Below are 15,233 nucleotides of genomic sequence, written 5' to 3' on the forward strand. Positions count from 1 at the left end.
GCAGGAAGGAAACTTGTAAAACAGGCCATAAACTTCAAAAAAACCGGAGGCGCCTTGACCGGAACGAGACTGCGGGCGCCGCCTAGTGGGTGGGATTGGGAATCGACTTGGCTCCGTGCTCCTTTGGACCCTAAACCCATCCCTGTCTCCAACCGGCCTTTGGCCTAACTACACCCTGGTGTCCCCTCCCTTCTCCCTTTCTTCAGGGCCCAGCGCTGTAATAGACACCGGCAGGGGGAAAGCAGGGTAAAGAGACACGTCTTGATGTTCCCGTCGGGGAGGCTTAGGTGACCATCTTGCAAGGCGAGGTTGGTTGGAAGCAAGTCCGGGCGGGGGCTCGGTAGGTGAGTCTTGAGGGAGGAGACTTGGGTGAGCTGGGTTTTCTGGGTGGCAGAGATTGGGCAAGGCATGAGCGATGGCCCGAGGGCAGGGAGCCTCAAGGTGCCTCTGGGAGTGGTAAGGGACCAGTCTGACTGCTGGGTTCAGGACTCTCGTCCTGGGAACCAGGCGGAAAAGGCAGGTGTGGGCCCAGGCAGGGAAGGTCTTAGTAAACGCGTGGAGTTTGCACGTTGCCGCCCACTTTACAGAGCGATGGGAGAAACTGGTGAGGGCTTCTGAACGCAAGTGGTAACAGGAGCTACCGGTGTAGACCCACGGCCCTCTCCCCTGTCAGAGACTTTGTTGTTTTAGTTGCTCAGTCATGTCCCACTCTTTGCGACCCCACGGACTGTAGTTCGCCAGGCTCCTCTGTCCCTGGGATTTCCCAGGCAAGAATACTTGAGCGGGTTGTCATTTCCTTCTCCAGGGGATCTTCCCCACCCAGGGATCAAACCCTCATCTCCTGCATTGGCAGGCGAATTCTTTACCACTGAGCCACCTGGTGTTGGAGAGTGCCTCCCAGTATATTCAATACATGTTTCTTCAATTTCCACTCTGCTTGCGAGCAAGCTCTGAAAGCTTCAAAAAAGAATCCTTGTTCTAAACAAACTATTGTCTGAGGAGTGTTTGCAGGGGCTGGGGCATAAAGCAAGAGCAGAGATGGCTAAAGTGACAGACAGGAGGCACACATTAGGGCTGACAGTGGCTCCAAAGGGAGTGATCACCCACTGAGGACCGGTGGTCAGTCCATGCCTGGACCTCTCCTTCCTGCAGCCCTCTCTGGCTCCATCTCATCTGGCTGACTCATTCATAGTTTTTCTATCATTTGAATTGTTGCATGTTTTGGTCACCGTGGGGGGAAGGGAGGTGGTGCATTTTAGGTGCTTATTTTGTTTCAAAAAACTAATCCTTCTCATGTGTCTTTTTTTACATACAGATAAGGACAGGAGGAAAATGGCTCATAATTTCCTGGCCCAGGCTAGCCTCATTGGCATAAATAAATAAATGGAATCCAAGTACATTGGTTGGAAAATTCACATGGAACAGAAAAGAAACCAAACGGAAAGTAGGATCCTCTCTCTTCCCACCCTCCAGTTCCTGACCCCAGAGTTACCCACCATCCATTGTTTCTTGTTTGCCTAAGATGTTTTCTCTATGGTTTTGTTGTTGTCGTTCAGTCACTAAGTTGAATCCGTATCCGACTCTTTGCGACTGCGGCGTGCCAGGCTCCTCTGTCCTCCACTATCTCCCGGAGTTTGCTCAAATTCAGGTCTTTCCCCTGTGGACACACCATCATATACCTCTTTCTAGTCTCCTTCTGCCCCCACGGCAGCCCTATCCCTCAACCCAGCACATACACATGCTTTTAGAATAAATATACAGAGGGAGCCATAGGATACATAGGCTCTGCACCAGAGGCCTCTTTCTAAAGTAAAGGACTTTGGGAAGGAGGGGGAGGCTCCTGCAGGCTCCAAAAGCTCAGAGCTTTGTGATTTCAGCGGGGAGGAATGGGCGAAGGGTGCACAGCCAACAGAGGGGGGAAATGGAGCAAACTTTGGACAATCGTGCTAGGAAATAAGCCAGACTGTGGTGAGGTCATGCATGTGCTCCGTGGTGTGGTTCATTAAAGTTACAAGACCCTTGGGACTCAAGGGGGGCGGGGTGGGGGCTGCCCATGCAGCGAGAGGTGGAGTCCAGAGGAACCTGGCTTTTGTGGTTAGGCTGTCTCTCTGTCCTGAGTCTGGAAGTATTGAAGAGGGGGAAGGAAAGCCCACGTCCAGCTGCATTCAGGATGAACCCCAACTTCACAGTTCCTCATTCCCTTTGTTGTGGGAGGAGGCACGCCTTCAGTTTTGGCCTCTGTCCTTAACTAACAGTGCAGCTTTTTGGAGTTATTTCCACTCTCTGGACCTTAGTTTTCTTAGACCCAGATGATCTCTGAGACCATTTCCAGGAAAGACGATGGGATATAGAGTCAGAAGATGAAGGCCAGCTCGTTCAGTCTTGTGTGTCTCTGTTTCCTTAGCTACAAAATGCGATTAACCATGCCCACCTCCTAGAGTGGGTGTGATGATCCCAAGGGGAGAAAGTACTTTGCTAACTGGAAGGTACTGAGCAAACATTACTGGGCTCGGAGAATGACAGAGGCCAGGACTTTCCTGACCTTCTCTTACCGGCCTCCCAGGTTACTCCCAGAGTGGAACAACCACAATGACTAAGACATCAATTTTTCTTTTCTTTTAAAAGCAACCTTATTGTGGATGCTTTGCATAAATTACACCCAACCCGAGAGTACAGGTCAATGGGTTCTGACAAATGCATATACCCTGGTGAGCACTGGCTCAGTCAAGTTACAGAGCACTTTCTTCACCTGAAAACATCCGTGCCCTTTGCAGTCAGTCCCACCTCTGGCTCCAGGCTTTCTCTTTTGCCTGATTTGAAATTTCACATAGTCTCCAGAGTCTGGTTTTCTCCCTTCATTGTGACATGCATGTTATGTGCATCAGCAGTATGCTTCCCTGTATGGGTACCCTATGATGTCAGCTAACAATGCAACGTGCAGACCGAACAGTGTCCCCTCCTCTGTTCTCCTGGGAGTTGTAGGCCTTTTAGAGATTAGGCCTTCCCAGAGGGATTCCTGTCCCTTCTTTCAGGTGAAGGGAACCCAAGTTGTCTGGCTCTGTTCTCATCCTGCAATCAGGAAGGGAAGTCTGCATGTCCCTACAGCCTTGGACTTGTGTGCCCTGGCTTCTGTCTTACAGCCCAACCTTAACCCCATCCTGTTGAAGTTGTTCCCTGCATACCAGCTCATCTGGCTCCTTGGGGACATTGGCATTAGGTGAGATCCACCCAGCCTGGGTCAAGGCTTTGGACATCCATAATGTTCTGGAAAACATGCAGTTTAACCACGAGGGGAACCCAGTAAGCTGCCAGCGACCACTGTGACAGCATCAGTACAAATTGGTTTATCAGATTAGGATCAGGTCCCTAGCAGGGGCCAGCGCGGATGGGACCAAAGCAGCTTTTGTTTTGGCTGCATGGGGCTGGCCTGCGCTTGTCGGCAGCCGGATCCGCAGACTGTGTGGGCAGTAGGAAAGGGAACAAACAGCCCTCTCTTCGGGCAGATTCTGCGCATCTTTGATCACCAGGCTAGTTCGGCCCTTCCCTTTGCTTGTGTCTGGGCTCTTCCCCATCTGTTCTCTGATCCTGCTCTACCATCAGGCAACAGGGGCAGGATAATCATCATTACCATTTATTACAGCACCTACGCATGCTGCCAGGGCATTTCACATACATTATTTCATTTACTTCTCACACCAACCCTTTGAAGAAGGTATTATTAGTTCCATTTTATAGATGCAAAAACCCGAGGCGCTGAGATTTAAGTTCCTTGTTTAAAATTACTCAGTTGCAGCGCTAGGATTTGAACCTAGGTCTGCCTGACTCTGGGGTCCGTGGCCTCTACTCAGGGTTTCCAGAAGCAAAGAAAGTAGGGGACCCCTAAATTGTTTTACTTTCCTCCATCCTCCACTCCACCCCTGAGAACACCACAGATTAGGTCTGCTTGCTGCCAGCTTCATACAGTAGAACCATCTGATATGTATTCTTTGGTGTCTGAGTTCTTTCATTTCCTCTGCTGATTGTGAGATTTCTTTATGTGGTTGTGTGCTGGTTCATCCCTCTTGCTGTGTGGTATTCATGTATCAAGAACGTCTTATTTTTGAAGACCTCTTGACTTGTGGTTAAAGTACTACACTTGAATACTGGGCGACTCCCAATGTTTATCCGGCTTGTCTGGGTGTCTCCGAGAGAGGCTTAATCTGCCCAGAAGGTACTTCCGCTTACGAAGGAGAAGTTTTTCTAGCCTCATGGCTCCTAATTGATTAAATACATGCAGAGGTGGTCTGTGAGCAATACCACTGACCCAGTCACCCCCTCTGCCTCCTACCCACCCCCGGCCCCTCCCTTCTTCCTTGTCACATTGCCAAGAGGAAAACACCTGATGTTGTTTAAGGAGCTGCAGCTCTTTGTACCAGAAGTAGGACTGTTTCGCGATAAAGGCAGTTTGAAGTTTCCTCTGAGATGCCAGGAGCACAGCCGTCTACTAGAAAGTTCTAACATTGTCGTGTCCTAGTCCTGTGCTGTGCTGCTCAGGCCCTTCAGTCATGTCCAACTCTTTCTGACCTTGTGGTCTGTAGCCCGCCAGGCTCCTCTGTCCATGGGATTCTCCAGACAAGAATACTGGAGTGGGTTGCCATGCCCTCCTCCAGGGGATCTTCCAGGGATCAAACCCCGGTCTCCTGTGTCTCCTGCATTGGCAGGCTGATTCTTTACCACGGAGCCACCAGGGAAACCCTTATAATCGTGTGATCTTGGGCAAATCATCTAGCTTTCCTGAGCCTCAACTTCCTCATCTACAAAATGGAAGAAATGGTGATCATGATGTTGGTTCTAAACAGCTACCCCATGGTAAATGAGAGTATAAATATGATATAGGACACAAAAGGTTATTCCTGGCACCATGTAACTTAAGGGCACTTCCTTTCCATTTTTGTGTCCTCCTATACAGGGTTCTTGGTGGCTCAGTGGTAAAGAATCCACCTGCCAATGCAGGAGATACAGGTTTGATCCCTGGGTTGGGAAGATCCCCTGGTTTAGAAATGGCAACCCGCTCTAGTATTCTTGCCTAGGAAACTCCGTGGGTAGAGAAGCCTGGCGGGCTACAGTCCATGGGGTCGCAAAAGAGTTGGACATGACTTAGTGACTAAAACAACAACAAAAAATACAGGGTTATTTGCAAGACAGACTTGGGAGAATCAAAGGATAAGTCTGCTGGAAGATGGAAGAGTCTGAGTAGTGTCAGTCCCTGGATTAATAAGGATGGTTGGCTGAAGCTCAGATCTCAAGAAGAGGCAAGAGAAGAATAAAGACCTGGGAGAAATTGCTCTTGAGCCCTTTAGACTGTGAGGTGCTATGGGAATAAATACCACTCTAACACTTTCAGGCTATGTCGCAATTCTCCCTGCACTTAGAAAAAAAAAAAAAATCCTATCTCTCTTTGCAATGTTAACAAACTTCAAAGCATTCTGTTTGTTTTGGAGGAAAGAAGGTGGTGCAGAAGCTGTGAGCCTCCATCGCATTACAGCAAGGGCCACAGAGGAGCGCAAACTTGAAGAATGGATAGTAGCAGCCACCAAGAAGGAAGTTGGATTGTTTCTGGTGCTGATGGGAGAGACAAAGTGGGTGAAATGGGAATTCTCATGGGGTTATACATTCCATGCAAGTGCATACTTAGGTACAAGCTTGACCACGCCTTCCTCATTCCCATTCTTAGCTGATCTCACTCCAAAGTAAAAATAAAAGCAATTCGCAATCATCCTATTATTTCCTTTGGCTTCTGGAGCACTGACAGGAACTTGTGGAGGGGTCAGTCATACGAAGGGGCCCCGACTCAGAATTCCTTGTATACTCATAAGCACGTGTGTCTCATGAGAAATGGTGCTGCTTCTACCTTACCTTGTTGGCTTGGCTGCCTGAGAAACTGGTGTTGCTGACCTCAGAAGTTAATACTCTGTGTGAATGCTTGGGCAGGTAGGAGGGAGGGAGCGAAGGAAGAGAACAAATGAGTCTCAGTGAACTGGGGCATGTCAGAAATTTAATAAGAACAAGTCGAGACAAGTGTTAAACCAGAATCCCCTGAGAGAAGAGAGATAGGGTTGGTCCTTGTCAAAAAATGTCTGCAGGTTAGGCCGCAGGAAGGGAAGAGAAAGAGGTAAACTGTGTAGCTAGTAGGAAGGAGAAGGTCAAAAGAAATCGTCAGATTTGGTTAACAGAGTTGATTTGCAAAGCTTCCAATTTTACTTTTAGCCTAGGCTGGGAGTTCTGGGGAACTAACCTCCAGAGAGGGCTGGAGATAGTCAAAAGCTTTTCATTTATTGATCCTGTGGCCTGGAGGCAATACTTATTGTTGTCTTATAAAAGAAGTATTTGATAAGTATGGGGCCTGTTAATTGAACGCAAATTTGATTCCTTTTAAATTTTGCTTTGATGAAGTTCTTAATAGAGGGATTCTAATAGGACGATCTATAACATCTTCTAACAAGTTCTAGTTATGAAGTTACTGTTAGAAATGTATGCACACAGAAGCACACATGTTTGAACGGTACAGTTACCAACCTCCTCTGTTATAAAAAGTTAATGCACACTTCTCCAAATACATCGCCGAGTTTGGACGGTACCCAGACCCCAGGCCATAAAATATGAGCGCCACCTGGTGAGGAAAGTGGGTAACTGCCTCTGTATCTTCAAGTATGCGATCAACAGATAATTACTGTTTATAAAATCTTAGAACGTCCTGGGAATACTCATCAACATGACATGAAAGTGACAGTGATATTTTTAAAAGTTCTAATTATTATGATAATGATAATGGGTAGGCTTTAGGCTAGAAAGTAGCTTTCTTAGCTTGTCCGAATCATCCCGGTAATGATGGCCTCCGAGAGGAGGGAAGGTAAGACCCAGCTGGGAAAGAAAGGGAGGGGCTCGCAGTGGTGTGATGAGAGGCTTGTCTTTTTCAGGCTTCAGTTCAGGACACACAAAAGAGCAGAAACCAAATTGTCTAGGCGGTGCTGGCTGGGCAGAAGGAAAGACCATTATTTGCAAGCGTCTGTTGATAAAAGCTGGGGAGAGAGGCTTCCCCATGCTTTTACCTTCTTACTGCGAAGCTGCCGTCTCTGGACCGAGTCTCTGAAGCAAGACTGAGGACCTACGAAGCCAAAGTGTCAGCATGGTTTCTTTTCCTTTTCTTTCTTTCTGCCACTCCTCCCTCCGTCCCTTCTTTCTTTCTTTTCAAATAATTCTCGGAAAGTGCTATTTGTGAGACCAAAGTTAAGAGCTATGCTCATTATCCTGGGTGCTTAAATTAAAAAATTCCTGTATGTTTTTGACAGGCACTGAGGGTTACTGGAAGGGATGTTTAGATTCAGACTATGGGATGTTTAGTTAGTAGACTTTAGGTCCAGAAATAAAAGACGCTTGCTCCTTGGAAGAAAAGTTATGACCAACGTAGACAGCATGTTAAAAAGCAGAGAGGTTACTTTGCCAACAAAGGTCTGTCTACTCAAAGCTATGGTTTTTCCAGTGGTCATGTATGGATGTGAGAGTTCGACTATAAGGAGAGCTGAGCGCCGAAGAATTGATGCTTTTGAACTGTGGTGTTGGAGGAGACTCTTGAGAGTCCCTTGGGCTGCGAGGAGATCCAACCACTCAATCCAAAAGGAAATTAGTTCTGAGTGTTCATTGGAGGGACTGATGTTGAAGCTGAAACTCCAATACTTTGGCCACCTGATGTGGAGAGCTGACTCATTTGAAAAGACCTTGATGCTGGGAGATATTGAAAGTGGGAGGAGAAGGGGACAACAGAGGATGAGATGGTTGGATGACATCACTGACTCGATGCACATGAGTTTGAGTAAACTGTGGGAGTTGGTGATGGACAGGGAGGCCTGGTGTCCTGCAGTCCTTGGGGTTGCAAGGAGTCGAACATGACTGAGCAACTTAACTGAACTGAGGTCCAGATTGACCTAGAGTAGAATTTTGGCATTCTGCCTTCCAGGTGTAAGGCAAGGAGGGGTGTGTGTGCATTTTCTTTAACCTCTCTAAGACTCAGTTTCCTTACACGCATATGGCTCCTTTACTTTCTAGGAGAACTTCTCTGTGTGTTTTTTTATTTTTTCGGGTGGTATCCCCAAGTGGCTCCCTTAAGCCCTAAGTTGGAGACAGAAGCAAACAGTCATAGAATACAGGATGTTGATATTGACAGGAATAATATGGGGAAAGGGTGGACTTTGCATTGGGCCTGGCAGTGTGACTTCAATAGGCCACTTTGTTCATTCAGTCAATAACAATTTATGGAGTTCCTATAACAAGCAAGACATCGTTTTAGGTGCTGAGGATACGCCTGTAAATAAGGAAACAGAAACAACCAACTCTGCCCTGCCCTCACTGAGCTCACATTCTCAGGGGAGAAGCCATGTTGTGCACATATAAGGAACTATATACTTTTTTTAGATAGTAGGAAACTCTGGGAGAAAAATTAAAACAGGGTAAGGGGATAGGTGTTATACCAGAAAGTCTTGATTTCATATTGATAAGTGAGTTTGGGACAGAGAACTGAAGAAAGGGAGGGAATGTACCAGACAGATCCAGATGGGAAGGAAAGGCAACGCACACAAAATAGTGTTGCTGCAAACGGCATCATTTAGCTTTTTCACAGCTGAATAATACTCCACTGTGTCTATGTGCCACGGTTTCTTAATCCATTCCTCTGTTGATGGACATTTAGGTTGTATCTGTGTCTTGGCTGTTGTGAATAGTGCTGCTATGGACATGTGTGTGTGCTAAGTCACTTCCGTCGTGTCCAACTCTTTGTGACCCTATGGACTGTAGCCCTCCAGGCTTCTCTGTCCATAGAATTCTCTAGGCAAGAATACTGGAGTGGTTTGCCATCCCCTCTTCCAGGGGATCTTGCCAACCCAGGGACTGAACTCACATCTCTTACATCTCCTTTATTGGCGGGTGGGTGCTTTACCACTAGCGCCATCTGGGAAGCCCACTATGAACACAGGGCTGCATGTATCTTTGTGTTTTTTTTTTTTTTTTTTTTAAGGTAGGCAAGATTTCTTTTCTTTTTTATTTATTTGGCTGTGTCAGGTCTTAGTTGCGGCATGTGGCAATGACCGTAGTTGTGGTAAGTGGGATCTAGCTCCGTGACCAGGAATCAAGCCCGGTCCCCCTGTGCTGGGAGCACAGAGTCTTAGCCACTGGACCACCAGGGAAGTCGTGCGTATATATTTTTGGATTATAGTTTTTTCTGGGTATATGCCTAGGAGTGGGATTGCTGGATCATACAGTGCTGTGCTAAGTCACTTCCATTGTGTCCGACTCTTTGCGACCCTATGGACTGTAGCCCACCAGGCTCCTCTGTCCACAGAATTCTCTAGGCAAGAATACTGGAGTGGGTTGCCATGCCCTTCTCCAGGGCACGAACCAGGGATCGAACCTGCATCTCTTAAGTCTCCTGCATTGGCAGGCGGGTTCTTTACCACTAGCGCCACCTGGGAAGCCCGGATCATATGGTAGCTCTGTTTTTAGTTTTTAAAGAAACCTTCATACTGGTCTCCATAATTGTTGTAGCAATTTGCATTCTCACCATCAGTATGGGAGGGTTCCCTTTAAGGGAGATAAACATTGTGGCTCACCTCTTCAAGGAGTCACTCTGGGCAGTGCAGAGAATAGATAGGGGTGTGGTTCAGGAGGAGGGCCAAAGGCAGAATCAGGGTCAAGTTAGGAGGCTTGGTCTTAGTTCTAGGAAGAGGTGGGAGGGCTTGAGGCAGGGTGTTGATGGGTGGTGCGGGTGCTGGGGAGAGTCAGGTGTGTAGCAAGGGTGTTTCAGGTCCAGGCAGGCAGCAGCTGGGTAAGTGTACAGTATGGGAAAATGGTATTCTGTCCAGGAAATGGCCTGTGATGCGTTGTGATGGGCTGCGCTGGGATGAGGAGGGAGAAACGGGAGACAAGCTGAGGAAGGCAGGATGGTGTTGGCTTGGTGAACAGCTTATAGAGTTTGAACTTTCTTCTCTGTATAAAATGGAGGCAGCAAAGTTCTGTACATAAGAGCCACATGATCAGACAGGGTTTTGAGCTCTGGTGGCTAATGGAGATAAGACTACAGAGGGAGCAAAGAATTAGAGACAATAGTCCTGGGAAGAATAAGGTTCAGACTTAGGCAGTGAGTAGAAAGGATGTATGAGTGATGTTTCACAAGTGGAACAACAGCAAAGTGAGGGAAGTTAACCACATGATATACAGTTGGCCCTTGGACAACACGGGGGTTAGGTGGCACCAACCCACCGTGCACTCAAAAAGTCCAAATATAACTTCAGATTGGATCTGCATACCTGCAATTCTGCACCCGAGAATTCAACCAACCTCAGATGGTGTAGTACTGTGAAAGTGAAAGTTGCTCAGTAGTGTCCGACTCTTTGCAACTGTAATACATATTCATTGTAAAAAAGAAATCAACATGTAAGTGCATCTAGGCAGTTCAAACTCAGATTAAGGGTCAACTGTATAATCATTGATAGGGGCATATTTTTGATTAAAAAAAAACATATCTCAGTGTGGAAGTAGGTGTGCTAGAATGAATGCCTGCTCTTCTCCTCCTTCTGCCCCCCATCCGGGTTAAATGCTTTAGAGATAATGGTGATAAATCAGTGTGATATTGTAATTTAATAAGAAATATACATTTGGTCTTTGTCCCTGCTTCTGGCAAGCTTCTAGAACTCTTGGAATTTCTTAAGAAGAGGGTGATTTAAATGTCTTTTGTTATGTTGATGAGGCAATTGGTGAAAAGCCCCTAGGGTAGTCTCATGGTGGGGTAGGGGGTGGTTACCAGGAGAACCCATCTAGTGATCAGAAGGTTGGAATTTACAGTCCCACCCCAGTCTCTGGGGAGAAGGGAGGGGCTGGTCATTGGATCAGTCATTGATAGCCCACAATTTAATCAATCAGTAGTTAGTCAGTTTAGTTACTCAGTCCTGTCTGACTCTTTTTGACCCTATGGACTGCAGCATGCCAATCCTCCCTATCTATCACCAACTCCCACAGTTTATACAAACTCATGTCCATTGAGTCAGTGATGCCAACCAACCATCTCATCGTCTGTCGTCCCCTTCTCCTCCTGCCTTCAGTCTTTCCCAGCATCAGGGTCTTTTCAAATCAATCAGTTCTTCACATCAGGGGGCCAAAGTATTGGAGCTTCCAGCTTCAACATCAGTCCTTCCAATGAATGTTCAGGACTGATTTCCTTTAGGATGGACTGGTTGGATCTCCTTGCAGTCCAAGGGACTCTCAAGAGTCTTATTCAACACCACAGTTCAAAAGAATCAGTTCTTTGGCACTCAGCTTTCTTTATTGTCCAACTCTCACATCCATACATGACTACTAGAAAAACCATAGCTTTAACTAGATGGACCTTTGTTGGCAAAGTAACGTCTCTGCTTTTTAATATGCTGTCTAGGTTGGTCATAACTTTCCTTCCAAGGAATAAGCATCTTTTAATTTCATGGCTGCAGTCACCATCTGCAGTGATTTTGGAGCCCCCCAAAATAAAGTCTGTCACTGTTTCCACTGTTTCCCCATCTATTTCCCATGAAGTGATGAGATCAGATGCCATGACCTTAGTTTTCTGTTTCTGAGTTTTAAGCCAACTTTTTCATCTCCTCTTTCACTTTCATCAAGAGGCTCTTTAGTTCTTTTTTCTCTGCCATACGGATGGTGTCATCTGCATATCTGAGGCTATTGATATTTCTCCCAGAAATCTTGATTCCAGCTTGTGCTTCATCCAGTCCAGAGTTTCTCATGATGTACACTGCATGTAAATTTAAATAAGCAGGGTGACAATATACAGCCTTGACATATTCCTTTTCCTATTTGGAACTGGTCTGTTGTTCCAGGTACAGTTCTAATTGTTGCTTCCTGACCTGCATATAGGTTTCTCAAGAGGCAGGTCAGGTGGTCTGGTATTCCCATCTCTTGAAGAATTGTCCACAGTTTGTTGTGATCCACACAGTCAAAGGCTTTGTCATAGTCAATAAAGCAGAAATAGACGTTTTTCTGGAACTCTCTTGCTTTTTTGATGATCCAATGGATGTTGGCAATTTTATCTCTGGCTCCTTTGCCTTTTCTAAATTCATCTTGAACACCTGGAAGTTCACGGTTCATGTACTGTTGAAGCCTGGCTTGGAGAATTTTGAGCATTACTTTACTAGTGTGTGAGATGAGTGCAGTTGTGCAGCAGTTTGAGCATTCTTTGGCATTGCCTCTCTTTGGGATTGGAATGAAAACTGACCTTTTCCAATCCTGTGGCCACTGCTGAGTTTTCCAAATTTGCTGGCATATTTAGTGCAGCACTAAATGACAACATCATTTTTGAAGATTTGAAATAGCTCAACTGGAATTCCATCACTTCCACTAGCTTTGTTCATAGTGATGCTTCCTAAGGCCTACTTGACTTCGCATTCCAGAATGTCTGGCTCTAGGTGAGTGATCACCCCATTGTGATTATCTGGGGCATGAAGATCTTTTTTGTACAGTTCTTCTGTGTATTCTTGCCACTTCTTAATATCTTCTGCTTCTGTTAGGTCCATACCATGTCTGTCCTCTATCGAGCCTATGTAATGTGCCTGGAGAGATAATGGAAATGCTGATTTCTTTTCTTGAATTGTATCCCTTTATAATAAACCAGTCCTGTGGCCACTGCTGAGTTTTCCAATTTTGCAAACTACTGCACAATTGCACTCATTTCACATGCTAGTAAAGTAATGCTCAAAATTCTCCAAGCCAGGCTTCAGCAATATGTGAACCGTGAATTTCCTGATGTTCAAGCTGGTTTTAGAAAAGGCAGAGGAACCAGAGATCAAATTGCCAACATCTGCTGGATCATGGAAAAAGCAAGAGAGTTCCAGAAAAGCATCTATTTCTGCTTTATTGACTATGCCAAAGCCTTTGACTATGTGGATCACAATCAACTGTGGAAAATTCTGAAAGAGATGGGAATACCAGACCACCTGATCTGCCTCTTGAGAAATCTGTATGCAGGTCAGGAAGCAACAGTTAGAACTGGACATGGAACAACAGACTGGTTCCAAATAGGAAAAGGAGTACGTCAAGGCTGTATATTGTCACCCTGTTTATTTAACTTATAGGCAGAATACATCATGAGAAATGCTGGACTGGAAGAAACACAAGCTGGAATCAAGATTGCCGGGAGAAATCTCAATAACCTCGGATATGCAGATGACACCACCCTTATGGTAGAAAGTGAAGAGGAACTAAAGAGCCTCTTGATGAAAGTAAAAGTGGAGAGTGAAAAAGTTGGCTTAAAGCTCAACATTCAGAAAACAAAGATCATGGCATCCGGTCCCATCACTTCATGGGAAATAGATGGGGAAACAGTGGAAACAGTGTCAGACTTTATTTTTCTGGGCTCCAAAATCACTGCAGATGGTGACTGCAGCCATAAAATTAGAAGATGCTTACTCCTTGGAAGGAAAGTTATGACCAACCTAGATAGCATATTCAAAAGCAGAGACATTACTTTGCCAACAAAGGTCTGTCTAGTCAAGGCTATGGTTTTTCCTGTGGTCATGTATGGATGTGAGTGTTGGACTGTGAAGAAGGCTGAGTGCCGAAGAATTGATGCTTTTGAACTGTGGTGTTGGAGAAGACTCTTGAGAGTCCCTTGGACTGCAAGGAGATCCAACCAGTCCATTCTGAAGGAGATTAGCCCTGGGATTTCTTTGGAAGGAATGATGCTAAAGCTGAAACTCCAGTCCTTTGGCCACCTTATGCGAAGAGTTGACTCATTGGAAAAGACTCTGATGCTGGGAGGGATTGGGGGCAAGAGGAGAAGGGGACGACAGAGGATGAGATGGCTGGATGGCATCACTGACTCGATGGACGTGAGTCTGGGTGAACTCCGGGACTTGGTGATGGACAGGGAGGCCTGGTGTGCTGCGATTCATGGGGTTGCAAAGAGTCGGACACGACTGAGTGACTGATCTGATCTGATCTGATAATAAACCAGGAAACTAATTAATAAATTCTTTCCCCGAGTCTCTGAGCTGTTCTAGCAAATGAATCCGACCTGAGGAGGGGGTTGTGGAAGCCTCTGCTCTATAGACTTGCTACAGCTGTTTGAAGTGGGTGGGGGGTGCGGTCTGGAGGGAATGAGGCCTTACCCTGTGGAATCTGATGCTGGCCCTGGCTGGACAGTGTCCACATTTAGCTGAATTGTAGGACATTTAGCCAGAGTTGAGCAGTCATTTGGTGGTGTGGGGAAACAACACATAGGAATTGGATGCAGAACCATAGCTGGACCAAGAGTCATTAACTGGGATTTTGTTTGGCTGAGTGGGGTATGCTAGCGGGAGAAACCAAAAAACGGGACTGACGGTGGCAAGGGGAACCAGAGAAGTCTTGGGAAAAGGTGGCTTGAGAGAGAACAAAAGAACAAGCAGAGATGTGGCAGACACCTTCTGTTACCCTCCTGCATCATTCCCAACAAGGTTTGTCTTCTCTGGTGTCTCTTGAGCTGACAAAATGAGGCCAAGTTTGGTTCCGAAGCAAAGGAAAGTTTAGTTTCTGATCAAAAATGGAAAGATGTGAGTTCTGCTTTAGAGTACACATGCTCCCCTTACAGGCTGGTGGGTGGAGCTGCTTTATATGGGTTTCCTCAGTGGGGAAGGGAAGGGAGGGAAGCGGGCAGAGTTCTCCTCGGTCCAGTGTAGTGGTATTGCTCAGGGCTCCAGATGTCAGTGCTCTGAGCAGCCTCTCTGTACACGGACCCCAGCTGCCATCTTGGATTGCAGTGCCCTGAGCAGACTCTGTACATGGGCCCCAGCCGCCACCTTGGATTGCAGGGCCGTGAGCAAACTCTGTACACGCCCCCCAGCCGCCATCTTGGATTGCAGGGCCGTGAGCAAACTCTGTACACGGCCCCCAGCCGCCATCTTGGATTGAAGTGTTGTGAATTGCTTCTCTGCACACGGCCCCCAGCCTCCATCTTGGATTGCAGTGCTGTGAGCAGACTGTACACGGGCCCCAGCTGCCATCTTGGACTTTGAAACCACCTAGCTGAGGTGTTGGAATAGCAATGCTGCAGGAGGAACTCTGGTCTGAAGGCCTCTGCACTTGGACCTCTGTGAGCACGTGAAACCAGACTAAGCACAAAGGGGGAAAAAAGGTTAGGTTTTATCTTATTACCCAGAGTCTATTTATTTCCCCTGGGAATTGTT

At 46.5% G+C, this 15,233-nt stretch overlaps 1 long non-coding RNA gene across 3 annotated transcripts; it reads left to right on the forward strand.

Moving 5' to 3' along the window:
- Positions 1–5: 5 nt before the first annotated feature.
- LOC129659620 (uncharacterized) lies at positions 6–7,271 on the forward strand. 3 transcript variants are annotated; one of them, XR_008718155.1, is made up of 4 exons: positions 6–344; positions 1,316–1,444; positions 5,481–5,618; positions 6,957–7,271. It is a non-coding gene; the product is annotated as an uncharacterized LOC129659620 (long non-coding RNA). The 3 variants fall into 3 exon arrangements; XR_008718154.1 differs by lacking the exon at positions 6,957–7,271 and having other exon boundaries at positions 5,481–5,732; XR_008718153.1 differs by lacking the exon at positions 6,957–7,271 and having other exon boundaries at positions 5,486–5,732.
- The last annotated feature ends 7,962 nt before the right edge of the window (positions 7,272–15,233 follow it).

Source organism: Bubalus kerabau, chromosome 8 (genome assembly GCF_029407905.1).
Source record: "Bubalus kerabau isolate K-KA32 ecotype Philippines breed swamp buffalo chromosome 8, PCC_UOA_SB_1v2, whole genome shotgun sequence".
NCBI classification, from domain to species: Eukaryota; Metazoa; Chordata; class Mammalia; order Artiodactyla; family Bovidae; genus Bubalus; species Bubalus kerabau.